Source organism: Pseudophryne corroboree, chromosome 11 (assembly GCF_028390025.1).
Source record: "Pseudophryne corroboree isolate aPseCor3 chromosome 11, aPseCor3.hap2, whole genome shotgun sequence".
NCBI lineage: Eukaryota > Metazoa > Chordata > Amphibia > Anura > Myobatrachidae > Pseudophryne > Pseudophryne corroboree.
In genome coordinates this window covers 200,006,983-200,022,300 of record NC_086454.1, presented here as the reverse complement: position 1 = coordinate 200,022,300, position 15,318 = coordinate 200,006,983, and the positions used below count along the sequence as shown (strand labels likewise).

Genomic DNA, 15,318 nt, shown 5'->3' with positions numbered 1-15,318 from the left:
ATCCAAGGGCGGCGGATGGGGGGCTGATAGCCATAGTGTAAAAAAAAAAAAAAAAAGATTTTAAACCTACCGGTAAATCTTTTTCTCGTAGTCCGTAGAGGATGCTGGGGACTCCGTAAGGACCATGGGGATAGATGGGCTCCGCAGGAGACATGGGCACTTTAAGAAAGACTTTAGATCTGGTGTGCACTGGCTCCTCCCTCTATGCCCCTCCTCCAGACCTCAGTTAGAGAAACTGTGCCCAGAGGAGACGACAGTACGAGGAAAGGATTTTTGTTAATCCAAGGGCAAGATTCATACCAGCCACACCGTATAACTTGTGATATACTATCCAGTTAACAGTATGAAAACAACATAGCATCAGTCCAAGACCGATGAAACTATAACATAACCCTTATTTAAGCAATAACTATATACAAGTCTTGCAGAAGTAGTCCGCACTTGGGACGGGCGCCCAGCATCCTCTACGGACTACGAGAAAAAGATTTACCGGTAGGTTTAAAATCTTATTTTCTCTTACGTCCTAGAGGATGCTGGGGACTCCGTAAGGACCATGGGGATTATACCAAAGCTCCCAAACGGGCGGGAGAGTGTGGATGACTCTGCAGCACCGATTGAGCAAACAGGAGGTCCTCCTCAGCCAGGGTATCAAACTTATAGAACTTTGCAAAGGAGTTTGAACCCGACCAAGTAGTAGCTCGGCACAGCTGTAGCGCCGAGACCCCTCTGGCAGCCGCCCAAGAAGAGCACACCTTCCTAGTGGAATGGGCCTTGACCGATTTAGGTAACGGCAATCCCGCCGTAGAATGCTCCTGCTGAATCGAGTTACAGATCCAGCGAGCAATAGTCTACTTTGAAGCAGGGGCACCAATCTTGTTGGTTGCATACATGACAAACAGTGCTTCTGTTTTTCTGACTGTAGCCGATCTGGCCACGTAAATTTTCAAAGCCCTGACCACATCAAGGGACGCGGGATCCTCCAAGTCACGCGTAGCCACAGGCACCACAATAGTTCATATGAAAGGATGAAACCACTTTTGGCAGGAATTGAGGACGGGTCCGCAATTCCACTCTATCCATATGGAAAACCAGATAGGGGCTTTTATGTGATAAAGCCGCTAATTCCGACACTCGCCTAGCCGAAGCCAAGGCTAATAACATGACCACCTTCCAAGTGAGATTTTTCAACTCCACCGTTTTAAGTGGTTCAAACCAGTGTGACTTAATGAAACTTAACACCACGTTAAGGTCCCAAGGCGTCACCGGAGGTACAAAAGGAGGCTGAATATGCAGTACTCCCTTCCCAAAAGTTTGTACTTCAGGGAGAGAGGCCAATTCCTTTTAAAAGAAAATGGATAAGGCCGAAATCTGAACCTTAATAGATCCTAATTTTAGGCCGAAATTCACTCCAGTTTGCAGGAAGTGAAGGAAACGTCCCAGATGGAATTCTTCCGTAGGAGCATTCCTGGCCTCACACCAAGAAACATATTTTCGCCATATACGGTGATAATGCTTAGATGTCATGTCCTTCCTAGCCTTTATTAGCGTAGGAATGACCTCATCCGGAATACCCTTATCCGCTAGGATCCGGCGTTCAACCGCCATGCCGTCCAACGCAGCCGCGGTAAGTCTTGGAATAGACATGGCCCCTGTTGCAACCGGTCCTGTCTTAGAGGAAGAGGCCACGGATCTTCTGTGAGCATTTCCTGCAGATCCGGATACCAGGTCCTTCATGGCCAATCTGGAACAATGAGGATTGTTCTCTTTGCTCTTCCTCCTACCATTCTCAACACCTTGGGTATGAGAGGAAGAGAGGGAAATACATAGACCGACTGGAACACCCACGGTGTCACTGGGGCATCTACAGCTACTGCCTGAGGGTCTCTTGACCTGGTGCAATACCTCTGTAGCTTCTTGTTGAGGCGGGACGCCATCATGTCTATCTGTGGCAGTTCCCACTGACTTGCAATCTGTGCGAAGGCTTCCTAAAGAAGTCCTCTCTTGGATGCAGGTCGTGTTTGCTGAGGAAGTCTGCTTCTCAGTTGTCCACTCCCGGAATGAACTGCTGAAAATGCGCTTACATGATTTTCCGCCCCGCGGAGAATCCTGGTGGCTTCTGCCATTTCCACTCTGCTCTTTGTGCCGCCTTGGCGGTTTACATGAGCCACTGCGGTGATGTTGTCTGACTGGATCAGAACCGGTAGGTCGCGAAGCAATGTTTCCGCTTGCCGAAGGGCGTTGTATATGGCCCTCAGCTCCAGGATGTTGATTTGAATACAAGTTTTTTTAACTTGACCCAAAGACCTTGGAAGTTTCTTCCCTGTGTGACTGCTCCCCCACCTCGGAGGCTCGCGTCCGTGGCTACCAGAATCCATTACTGGATGGCGAACCTGCGACCTTGCAGAAGGTGAGCACTCTGCAGCCACCATAGGAGCGACACCCTGGCCCTAGGGGACAGGGTGATTAACGGATGCATCTGTAGATGTGATCCGGACCACTTGTTCCGTAGATCCCATTGGAAAGTCCTCGCATGGAACCTGCCGAAGGGAATGGCCCCGTAAGATGCCACCATCTATCCGAGGACCCGAGTGCAGTGATGCACTGACACCTGTTTTGGCTTTAATAGGTGTTTTACCAGAGTCATTAGTTCCTGGGCCTTCTCTATCGGAAGGCCCAGGAACTAATTTCTGGTCCGTATTCAGAATCATACCCAAGAAGGGCAGACGAGTTATAGGAACCAACTGTGACTTCGGGATATTGAGAATCCAGCCGGGTTGCTGTGACACCTTCAGCGAAAGTGACACGCTGTTCAACAACTGCTCTTTTGATCCCACCCTTATTAGGAGATCGTCCAAGTATGGGATAATTGTGACTCCTTGCTTGCGTAGGAGCACCATCATTTCCGCCAATTACCCTGAAATTGGTAATGACAATACTGTACCGTAATTCTCAGGTACGCCCGATGGGGTGGATAAATGGGAACATGAAGGTATGCAGCCTTTATGTCTAGATACACCATAAAATCCCCCCTCTTCCAGGCTGGCGATGATCGCTCTGAGCGATTCCACTTTGAATTTGAACTTTTTCAAGTATAGGTTCATAGATTTTAATTTTAAAATAGGTCTGACCGAACCGTCCGGTTTCGGGACTACAGCCAAGGTTGAGTAATATCCCCTTCCTTGTTGAAGGAGGGGAACCTTGAGCACCACCTGTTGGAGATACAATGTGTGAATTGTATTTAATATTATCTCCCTTTCTGGGGGAGAAGCCGGTAGGGCCGATAAGGAAAACTGGCGAGGAGGCACCTCTTCGAATTCCAGCTTGTAACCCTGAGAAACAATTTCTATTGCCCAGGGATCCACCTGTGAGTGAACTCAGATGTGGCTGAAGAGTCGAAGACGTGCTCCCACTGGGGCGGACTCCCTTAGCGGAGCCCCAGCGTCATGCGGTGGATTTAGTAGAGGCCGGGGAGGACTTCTGTTCCTGGGAACTAGCTGCGCCCTGCGCCCTTACCTCTGGTAAGAAAGGACGCTCCTCGTACTTTCTTGTTATTTCTGCGACCGAAAAGACTGCATTTGATAATGTTGTGCTTTCTTAGGCTGTGAGGGAATATAAGGCAAAAGATCAGATTTACCAGCTATAGCTGTGGAGACCAGGTCCGAGAGCCCTTCTCCACACAATTCCTCACCCTTGTAAGGTAAAACCTCCATATGCCTCTTTTAGTCGGCATCACCTGTCCAGTGCATGTTCCACAGGACACGTCTAGCAGAAATCGACATAGCGTTGACTCTAGAACCCAGTAAACCAATGTCTCTTTGAGCATGTCTTATATATAAGACAGCATCTTTTATATATCCTAGGGTCAATAACATGGTATCCTTATCTAAGGTTTCAATCTCCGCTGATAAGGTATCTGTCCACGCTGCTACAGCGCTATAAACCCCTGCCGACACAATCGCCGGTCTGAGTAGTGTACCAGAATGTGTGTAAATGGACTTCAAAGTACTTTTCTGCAAGCTATCTGCAGGATCCCTGAGGGTAGCTGTATCTTGGTATGCCAGCGCTACCTTTTGGGGAAACGTGTCAACGCATTGTCCATCCTAGGGGAGGATTCCCATCGTATCCTGGCCCCAGCAGGGAAAGGATACGCCATGAGAATTCTTTTGGGAAACTGCAGTTTCTTGTCTGGAGATTCCCGCTCTTTTTCACACAATTCATTTGGTTCATGAGAGGGGGGAAATGTTATGTCATCTTTCTTCCCCTTAAACATGTGTACCCTCGTGTCAAAACATCTTTTATTACAATAATTACAATAATCATATATTGAATACTTTTCTGCCAGTTTTGGCTGTTACTTTGCATCATCGTAGTCGACACTGGAGTCAGACTCCGTGTCGGTATCAGTGTCTATTATTTTGGATAGTGGGCGTTTTGAGACTCTGAAGGTCCCTGCGACATAGGGACAGACATGGGTAGATTCCCCGTCTGTTCTCTAATCTTTTGTGCAATAAATTTACCTCAGTACTTAATTCCACATATCCAGTCAGGTGTCGGCGTTGTCGACGGAACACCACACACATTTGCTCCATCTCCTCCTTAGAAGAGCCTTTTACCTCAGACATGTCGACACACACGTACCGACACACCACACACTCAGGGAATCCTCTTATCTGAAGACAGTTCCCCCACAAGGACCTTTGGAGAGACAGAGAGAGAGTATGCCAGCACACACCCAGCGCTAATACCCCAGGAAAAACACACAATGCGTTTACCCAGTAGCGCTGTAATACTATTATTTGCTGCCAATTATGTGTCGTCCCCCCCTCTTCTCTGAAACCCCCTTTCACCGTGGATAAGCAGGGGAGAGTCCGGGGAGCTTCCTCTCAGTTGTGCTATGGAGAAAATGGCGCTGGTGAGTGCTGAGGAAGAAGCCCCGCCCCCTCAGCGGCGGGCTTCTGTCCCGCTTAAATACAATAAAAACTGTCGGGGGCTCTTTATATATACAGTGCCTAGCTGTATATATATATATATATATATATATATATATATATATATATCTCTTTTGCCAGAAATGAGGTTTATATTGCTGCCCAGGGCGCCCCCCCTGCGCCCTGCACCCTTACAGTGACTGCCGTGTGTGAGGTGTGTGGGAGCAATGGCGCACAGCTGCACGTTACCTCAGTGAAGATCATGAAGTCTTCTGCCGCCTCTGAAGTCTTCTTTTCTTCTCATACTCACCCGGCTTCTATCTTCCGGCTCTGTGAGGAGGACGGCGGCGCGGCTCCGGGACGAACTCCAGGGTGAGACCTGTGTTCTGACTCCCTCTGGAGCTAATGGTGTCCAGTAGCCTAAGAAGCAGAGCCTTGAAACTCACAGAAGTAGGTCTGCTTCTCTCCCCTCAGTCCCTCGATGCAGGGAGTCTGTTGCCAGCAGGCTCCCTGAAAATAAAAAACCTAACAAATATACTTTCTGTCAGTAAGATCAGGAGAGCTCCCTGAAGTGCACCCATCTCCTCTGGGCACAGTATGAAACTGAGGTCTGGAGGAGGGGCATAGAGGGAGGAGCAAGTGCACACCAGATCTAAAGTCTTTCTTAAAGTGCCCATGTCTCCTGCGGAGCCCGTCTATCCCCATGGTCCTTACGGAGTCCCCAGCATCCTCTAGGACATAAGAGAAAAGAATATTGTTTTTTGTAGCAGTACTACAAGTCCCAGCAAGCCTCCCCCGCAAGCTGGTACTTGGAGAACCACAAGTACCAGCATGCGGGGGGGAAACAGGCCCGCTGGTACCTGTAGTTGTACTACAAAAAAAATACCCAAATAAAAACAAAACACACACACACCTTGATAGTAAAATTTTATTATTATTACATTCATACATACTTACCTATGTTGACACGAAGAGTCTGTCCTCTTCTCCAGTAGAATCCACGGGGTACCTGTAAATAAAAATGATACTCACAAAACATCCTGTGTAGATCGGTCCTCTTCTTTAAATTTGTAATCCAGGGACTTGGCAAAATAAAAAAACAAAATACCCGGACCACGCACTGAAAGGGGATCCATGTTTGACTCCTGTCAAAGAGGGTCCCTTCAGCCAATCAGGGAGCGCCACGTCATAGCACTCTCCTGAGCTGTCAGTCAGGCTGCGCACTGAAGATACAATGTAGCGCATGGGCGCTCCATTGTATCCAATGGTGGGAACTTTTGCGGTCTGCGGTAGACCGCAAGGTTAAGTGGGGTCACTCTTGTGGTTGGCCCCACTTAACCTCGCGGTCTACCGCAAAGTTCCCACCATTGGATAGAATGGAGCGCCCATGCGCTACATACATGCTACAAGCTAGTACTGTTACAAGAAACAATATTCTTTTTTTTTTACACTATGGCTATCAGCCCCCCATCCGCCGCCCTTGGATGGGGGGGAGGTGGGGGGGGACAGCCTCGGGCTTCACCCCTGGCCCTTGGGTGGCTGGGGGGTGGGGACCCCTAGATTTAAGGTGTCCCCACTCCTTCAGGGTACCCCGGCCAGGGGTGACTAGCTGGTGATTTAATGCCAGGGCCGCAGGGACCAATATAAAAGTGTCCCCCGGCTGTGGCATTATCTCTCTGACTAGTGGAGCCCGGTGCTGGTGTTAAAAATACGGGGGACCCCTACGTCTTTTGTCCCCCGTATTTTGTACACCAGGACCAGGCGCAGAGCCCGGTGCTGGTTGTTAAAATATAGGGGAACCCATGTAAATTTTTTCCCTGTATTTTTACAACCAGGACCGGCTCAAAGAGCCAGAGGCTGGTTATGCTTTGGAGGGGGGCCCCAAGCAATTTTTAAAAAAAATGTTTTACACTAAACAGACCCTTTCCCATAGATAACCATGCACAGATCTCACTGATCCGTGCATGATTATCCAAACTCGCCTGGAAAAAGCAGGTCTATTTTTTTGCTGCTCTTTTTAACGATTCGCAAAAAAGTAAACCTGCACTTGAGCATTCAGAGACTAACACCCAAATACGAATGAATAGTAAATTCCCGTGTTGTATGAACAAACAGCCGCGTTTGGCCGATGGTATATTCATTCATATTTCTGAACTTAGCCGTGAAAACCATTACGAATTGCACCAACACTGCCGAGATTTGTGCTTGGTAAATTCCCGTGTTGGGACTTAGAAAAAAAAACACAAATCGGACAAACATTAAATTTTAGTAAATATACCCCTTGGTCTGAAAAATATTTTTTCAAATTCACCTTAATGGCCCATCGAGATCTTACAGAAAGTACATGCTATCCAGTGTATTTAGGTAACAGGACAAATAAATAATAATAAAAATCCCTACCCCACGCTTGTTCCGCTTCTCTTACAGTCCCCTAGGAAACGTGGACATACCAACGTGTGCCGAAACCTCCCCCCGCTCCCCCCTTAGAGATTATTGAACCAATGCTGAATTAGAGCTTTCCTGGTACCACTAGGCCCAGGTTATGGAAACAAGTGTAATACAATTAATTGTCTCCATAAAAATTAAATACACAAAAATATTGTGAATTATTAGGAATTATTTACCAGTGGCAATGATTATTATTATCATCATCATCTAATACAAAAGTGGTCAGTAATTTACATATTCAAATATATTAAGGCAATTTTATTCCTAAATCATGTTAAGGGGGCACATCTATATTATTTTGATAAACAGTGAGCACTTTTTATTTAAAAAATGGGAAATTATTTATATATTATTACAGTTATGAGGGCACTTTTTATTAAACATATGATTTGACACGCAAAAATAAAGAACCCCTTTATCCAGTACCATGCTCCTAGGGAAATGAATCGGATACTACATAGCCTGGGTCTACTGGACAAAGGGGGGCAAGTTTGTTTGGTGTTTAATTCCTTTTTTTTTTTTTTTTTTTACCAAGTCGCAGCGATGCCCAAAGCTCCAGCAGTTTGTGGATTTTTATCATGACGCATATCGCCATCTTCGTTTGTCAGCCTCCAAATCTACGACTATTAATTCTAGTAATTGACAGGAAAATCTCTTTATTTAATTAATAGCCATTATTTATATGGCAAGCATCACGGCAACGCTATGACCCGCTAGGCAGCCGTAGTTCTTCAATGCACAGTGAATAGGAAGCAGGAGCCTGCGTACGCACGGCTCCCGCTGTTCTGCACTGTAAAAGGACACATCTGTATAAACAAAACAAGAAAAAATAAATAAAGACTTAAGGGGGTACATATTGCGCTGAGCCAATTGTGGGCTCAGCACACAACGCAGCGGGTGTCTGTACACACGCTGCGATGCGTGCTAGCCCGATCCTAACTAGACCACAATGCTCAATGAGAGCCTCGCGATCTAGCCAGATTGTGCCTGCATGCAGGCCAATCTTGAGCCGGTGATAGCGATGCGCGGCCCCGCTATGGGGTATACACACAGAGCGATGTGTGCTTAATTTCTAAGCAATCTAGTCAGATTGCTTAGATGTTAAGCAGACATCGCTACATGTGTACCCCTCTTTTGAGTACAAAATATTGCAGAACATAGACTACAAGGATAATAAACAATGCTGCATCAGCAGTCATATTACACAAGTAAACAGCGCCAACTGAACCCAAAGGTTTGATCTGCTGTTGACAGTGGGGAGGAAATTATGTTATAAGTAAGGGCAGGAAAAGTCCATGAGGGAAGAGGGTCCTACTCATGAGAGGTTCAGTCTAAATTGCAGCTTATAAATCGCTGCACATACAGAGCAGTGCCAAACACGCAGGATTTTGAAAGGGGGGTTTCCAAATACTTATTTACAGAACCAATGAAAAAAATGTCTGCTGAGGAGATAGGGAATCTCCACCAGCAACTGTCAAAATTGATAGCTGCAGGTGTCGTAGCGGTCATACATTTTAGATAGCAGTGCAGATATAGACAGCTGTCATGGGGCACACCTAGGGTTGCCACCTCATGCATCACCCCCACCCCCCCCCCACCTCCACCTCCCCCCGACACATAGCAAAGTTCATGTAAATAAATTATGTGATCACTGTGACAAATTAATGGCTCCCACTGAACAGCAGATATTGGCTTTTAAGATCGACAAACCATCCGCAGAGCTGTACATCATGCTCACCAGAGACACTGCAGGTGACCGGTACCTGCTATGGTACTGGACACATACAATGCCATGCATCATTCTACAAATAACAGTAACAATATGACTATAGATACAGCTCGATGCCCTACAACAGCCCTATGCAACCAGGGGCGTAGCAAGGGTGGCTCCAGTGGAGCGCGAGCTCCAGGGCGCTGGAAAAGTTAGAGGGTGCGTTGCCACTTGCCACCTGCCTACCCCTCCTTCTGTCCGCTATACCGCGAGCAGCTGTACAGGCAGCCGCAGAGCAGGAGGAGAAGCAGAGGGGGTACACATTCGTTGCGCACTGTCCCCATTTTAAACATGTGGGGTGCCCAAAGGAAACTTTTGCCCTGAGCTCCACAAGGTTTAGAACCGGCCCTGTCACTAATCTAGGATTTTTCTAAATTTTTTTTTTTCAAATGTAACATGCCCCCAATTCAGTACAGGGTAGGGGGCGCCGAAACATACCCTGGCTCCGGGCACCATGGCACCTAGCTACACCTCTGCAACCACCGACATACACTAATAACTGCAATAAAAAGAACTAGATATAATGCATTGAAGTTTCAGATCAACAGAATACATGAATAATAATAATAATAATAATAATAATGTCACCAGGGAACACATGACATAATGGTGTGACATCCTAGAAAGATAATAATACCAGTAATTCAGTGTACTGTGCTTACCCAGAGTCCCCACTGCAACTGATGCTGCAATCCACAGCCCCACTGGGACAGGACAATCCGACACCAGAGTGTACTGGCCAGTCCAGGAGGATCCAGCTGCCTTGTCCTGCTGTCACTGCTGGATGGCTGCTAGTCTGCTTTCACTCTCCCCGACACTACCAGACCCAGCAGCCGGAAGCTAATTCCATCCCACAGCTCTCCGAGTCACCATCCGCCACCAGTCCGCAATTCTGCTACTCGTGTCAACGTCTCCCTCGGCCCTCCCCTGCTTCCCTTCACTCACGACACGTCACGGCCGTCCGCGTCCCTTATGTGCGCGCCACACGCACCGCCGCTACCCCCAGCAGTCCCACTGGTTTGTGGGCTGGTGGAGGCGGAGTCCTCTAATTCGGGGAGAATCCTGGAATCCTAGAGAGAGGAAAAGCCTCCTGCATTAATACCAGGGCCGGTTCTAGACCTTGTGGCGCCCAGGGCAAAGTTTCCTTTGGCGCCCCCCCCCCCCCGAGACGGCAAAACAGGGTTAGTGCGCATAAAAATTGGGGGCGTAGCTTCACAGTAAAGGGGCATGGTCAGTTTTGCCCCCTGTAGCATTGGGCACCCTGTAGAGATGTGTCCACAGTGGCTGTGTTGTGCCCCCTGCAGCTGTGCCCCCAGTAGCTGTTGTGCCCTCTGCAGCTGTGCCCCCCAGTAGCTGTTATGCCCCCCTGCAGCTGTGCCCACATTAGTTGTGCCCCCTGCAGCTGTGCCCCCATTAGTTGTGGCCCCTGCAGCTGTGCCCCCATTAGTTGTGCCCCCTGCAGCTGTGCCCCCATTAGTTGTGGCGACAATAGTTGTGCCCCCTGCAGCTGTGGCCCCATTAGTTGTATAAAAAACACTTACCAGCCCCGTTCCTGACCACCGCACTGTCTCCGCCGCTCCTCTGATCTATGGGAGAGACGTCATGACATCTCTCCCATAGCGCTGCACAGAAAGGTCCTCTCCGCGAAGGGCAACTAGACGCTACCTCACTGCGCGTGTAGATTCCCTTCGCGGAGAGGACCTTTTCAAATCCGTTGCCATCCTAGTTAGTAGCGGCTCTTGCCACGGCGGCAGCGCCCCTGGGACAGCGGCGCCCCGAGCAAAAGTACTGCTTGCCCATGGCAAGAGCCGCTACTGATTAATACATGGGAGGGGGGGCTGATATCACTACCTCCCCATATCGTAGTTACATACATTTACCCCATAGTGTGGTAAATAAAAGATATCTGTGCTCCCCTTGCCTTCCTGAATTTCCATGCATGCTTTAGATCTACTATTGACATGTATGAAACTATCTTCCGACACTCCCAGTGGAACATACATGTCGTAAAAATACACACCAAGTGGAACATGACACAAACACACACCACCTCCCCCCCCCAAAAGTAAGTGAAACATGACACACACAGATTCCCAGTGAAACATACAGACACACCCTCCCCCTCGTGAACCATAACACACACCCTACCCCAGAGCCGGATTAAGGCTTCGGGGGGCCAAGGGTACTTAAAACAAGGTGGCCCTAAGGTCTAAAATTAAATTCATTTTTTATATATATATATATATATATATATATATATATATATATATATATATATATATATATATATATATATATATACATACATACATATACATACACACACACCAAAGACCACTCAGACTGGCACTTGATCACATGGGTGCTCCGGTACCCTCAGTACAGGGTGTATATAATAGCGGATCCCCCAATGCGGCACTCTGGAGACTTGTGAAAGGCAGGTTTATGATGAATACATGTAAAAATTCATAGACGTTTCAGGGCACGTGTGTTCCCTAGAAGAAAGGGCATGCAAACCCCGAAATGTTGGTGCATATAGAAATAATAAGATTTTACTTACCGATAAATCTATTTCTCATAGTCCGTAGTGGATGCTGGGGACTCCGTCAGGACCATGGGGAATAGCGGCTCCGCAGGAGACAGGGCACAAAAGCAAGCTTTTAGGATCACATGGTGTGTACTGGCTCCTCCCCCTATGACCCTCCTCCAAGCCTCAGTTAGGTACTGTGCCCGGACGAGCGTACACAATAAGGAAGGATCTTGAATCCCGGGTAAGACTCATACCAGCCACACCAATCACACCGTACAACTTGTGATTTGAACCCAGTTAACAGTATGATAACAATGAAGTAGCCTCTAAAAAAGATGGCTCACAACAATAATGACCCGATTTTTTGTAACAATAACTATGTACAAGTAATGCAGACAATCCGCACTTGGGATGGGCGCCCAGCATCCACTACGGACTATGAGAAATAGATTTATCGGTAAGTAAAATCTTATTTTCTCTAACGTCCTAGTGGATGCTGGGGACTCCGTCAGGACCATGGGGATTATACCAAAGCTCCTAAACGGGCGGGAGAGTGCGGATGACTCTGCAGCACCGAATGAGAGAACTCCAGGTCCTCCTCAGCCAGGGTATCAAATTTGTAGAATTTTGCAAACGTGTTTGCCCCTGACCAAGTAGCTGCTCGGCAAAGTTGTAAAGCCGAGACCCCTCGGGCAGCCGCCCAAGATGAGCCCACCTTCCTTGTGGAATGGGCATTTACAGATTTTGGCTGTGGCAGGCCTGCCACAGAATGTGCAAGCTGAATTGTACTACAAATCCAACGAGCAATAGTCTGCTTAGAAGCAGGAGCACCCAGCTTTTTGGGTGCCTACAATATAAACAGCAAGTCAGACTTTCTGACTCCAGCCGTCCTGGAATTATATATATATATATATATATATATATATATATATATATATATATATATATATATATATATATATATATATATATATATATATATTTTAAAAAAGGTAACCTTTTCTGCGCTGTTCCACAAGTCTCAAACCACTAAGAAATACCTTCTGTCAGATAAGGTATATGGGATAGATATAAAAGGAAAAAAGATTCTAGTGGGAGACAATTTGCCTTTAGAATAACTATAAAAATTATTTATTCATGTACATACTGACATATACAACTTAAACATTCGTCTAAAAGGTACAGATTACTAAAAATTATATATAGTGGTATGACAATTCTATATATAAAAATCTTTCAATTTAAGAGGGGATTTCACAGTCAGGTGATCACGATCAGAATTTTGAAGGGATATATCTCCAACCCGAAATTTGTGGTGAAAGCTTTTTTGTCCAAAATCACGAAACCCAGGGTTGGAGATATATCCCTTCAAAATTCTGATCGTGATCACCTGACTGTGAAATCCCCTCTTAAATTGAAAGATTTTTATATATAGAATTGTCATACCACTATATATAATTTTTAGTAATGGAAGCGCTTCGTAATAAGCCACCATTTTTACCAGGACTCTTGTGCAATGATGCACTGACACTTTTCCTGGTTTTAGGAGGATCCCGATTAGCTCGGATAACTCCCTGGCTTTCTCCTCTGGGAGAAACACCTTTTCCTGGACTGTGTCCAGAATCATCCCTAGGACCAGCAGACGTGTCGTCGGAACAACTGCGGTTTTGGAATATTTAGAATCCACCCGTGCTGTCGTAGAACTACTTGAGATAGTGCTACTCCGACCTCCAACTGTTCTCTGGACCTTGTTCTTATTAGGAGGTCGTCCATTTTCTTTGAAGACGAATCCTCCTTTCGGTCATTACCTTGGTAAGGACCCGGGGTGCCTTGGACAAACCAACGGCATCGTCTTGAAACTGATAGTGACAGTTCTGTACCACGAACCTGAGGTACCCTTGGTGAGAAAAGGCAAATTTTGGGACATGGAGGTAAGCATCCCTGATGTCCCGGGACACCATATAGTCCCCTTGTTCTTTGCTATCACTGCTCTGAGTGACTCCATCTGGATTTGAACCCTTGCAAGTGTTCAAATTTTTCAGATTTAGAATAGGTCTCACCTAGCCTTCAGTACCACCATATAGTGTGGAGTAATACCCCTTTCCTTGTTGTCGGAGGGGTAATTTTATTATCACCTGCTGGGAATACAGCTTGTGAATTGTTTTCAATACTGCCTCCCTGTCGGAGGGAGACATTGGTACAGCAGACTACAGGAACCTGCGAGGGGGGAAACCTCTCGACATTCCAATCTGTACCCCTTGGATACTACTTGTAGGATCCAGGGGTCCTGTACGGTCCCAGCGTCATGCTGAGAACTTGGTAGAAGCGGTGGAGGGCTTCTGTTCCTGGGAATGGGCTGCCTGCTGCAGTCTTCTTCCCTTTCCTCTATCCCTGGGCAGATATGACTCTTATAGGGACGAAAGGACTGAGGCTGAAAAGACGGTGTCTTTTTCTGCAGAGATGTGACTTAGGGTAAAAAAACGGTGGATTTTCCAGCAGTTGCCCTGGCCACCAGGTCCCATGGACCGACCCCAAATAACTCCTCCCCTTTATACGGCAATACATCTTTGTGCCGTTTGGAATCTGCATCACCTGACCACTGTCGTGTCCATAAACATCTTCTTGCAGATATGGACATCGCATTTACTCTTGATGCCAGAGTGCAAATATCCCTCTGCGCATCTCGCATATATAGAAATGCATTCTTTAAATGCTCTATAGTCAATAAAATACTGTCCCTGTCAAAGGTATCAATATTTTTAGTCAGGGAATCCGACCAAGCCACCTCAGCTCTGCACATCCAGGCTGAGGCGATCGCTGGTCGCAGTATAACACCAGCATGTGTGTGTATACTTTTTAGGATATTTTTCAGCCTCCTATCAGCTGGCTCCTTAAGTACGGCCCTATCCGTAGATGGTACCGCCACTTGTTCTGATAAGCGTGTGAGCGCCTTATCCACCCTGAGGGGTGTTTCCCACCGCGCCTTAACTTCTGGCGGGAAAGGGTATACCGCCAATAATTTTCTATCGGGGGAAACCCACGCATCATCACACACTTCATTTAATTTATCTGATTCAGGAAAAACTACAGGTAGTTTTTTCACCTCACACATAATATGTGGTACTTGGAGTTATGTAACACCTCCTTCATTGCCCTTAACGTGTGGCCCTAAAAGAAAATACGTTTGTTTCTTCACCGTCGACACTGAAATCAGTGTCCGTGTCTGGGTCTGTGTCGACCGACTGAGGTAAATGGGCATTTTACAGCCCCTGACGGTGTTTGAGACGCCTGGACAGATACTAATTTGTTCGCCGGCCCTCTCATGTCGTCAACCGGCTTGCAGCGTGTTGACATTGTCACGTAATTTCCATAAATAAGCCATCCATTCCGGTGTCGACTCCCTAGAGAGTGACATCACCATTACAGGCAATTTGCTCCGCCTCCTCACCAATATTTTCCTTATACATGTCGACACACACGTACCGACATACAGCACACACATAGGGAATGCTCTGATAGAGGACAGGACCCACTAGCCCTTTGGGGAGACAGAGGGAGAGTTTGCCAGCACACACCAAAACGCTATAATTATCCAGGAACAACCTTTATATAAGTGTTCCTTTTATAGCATTTTAATATAT

The 15,318-nt window shown here is 46.8% G+C and overlaps 1 protein-coding gene across 2 annotated transcripts in view; it reads right to left on the bottom strand.

The window, feature by feature from the left end:
• RASGRP2 (RAS guanyl releasing protein 2) overlaps positions 1 to 15,318 on the bottom strand; it is a 432,595-nt gene that overhangs the window by 381,290 nt on the left and 35,987 nt on the right. Inside the window, exon 1 of one of the 2 annotated variants that reach the window (XM_063945215.1) lies at positions 10,689 to 10,711. The exons of the other annotated variant lie outside the window; for it this stretch is intronic. The gene's annotated coding sequence lies outside the window, so the exon portion shown is untranslated. Of the gene's footprint in view, positions 1 to 10,688; positions 10,712 to 15,318 lie in introns of those variants that run through there. 2 annotated transcript variants of the gene reach the window in all.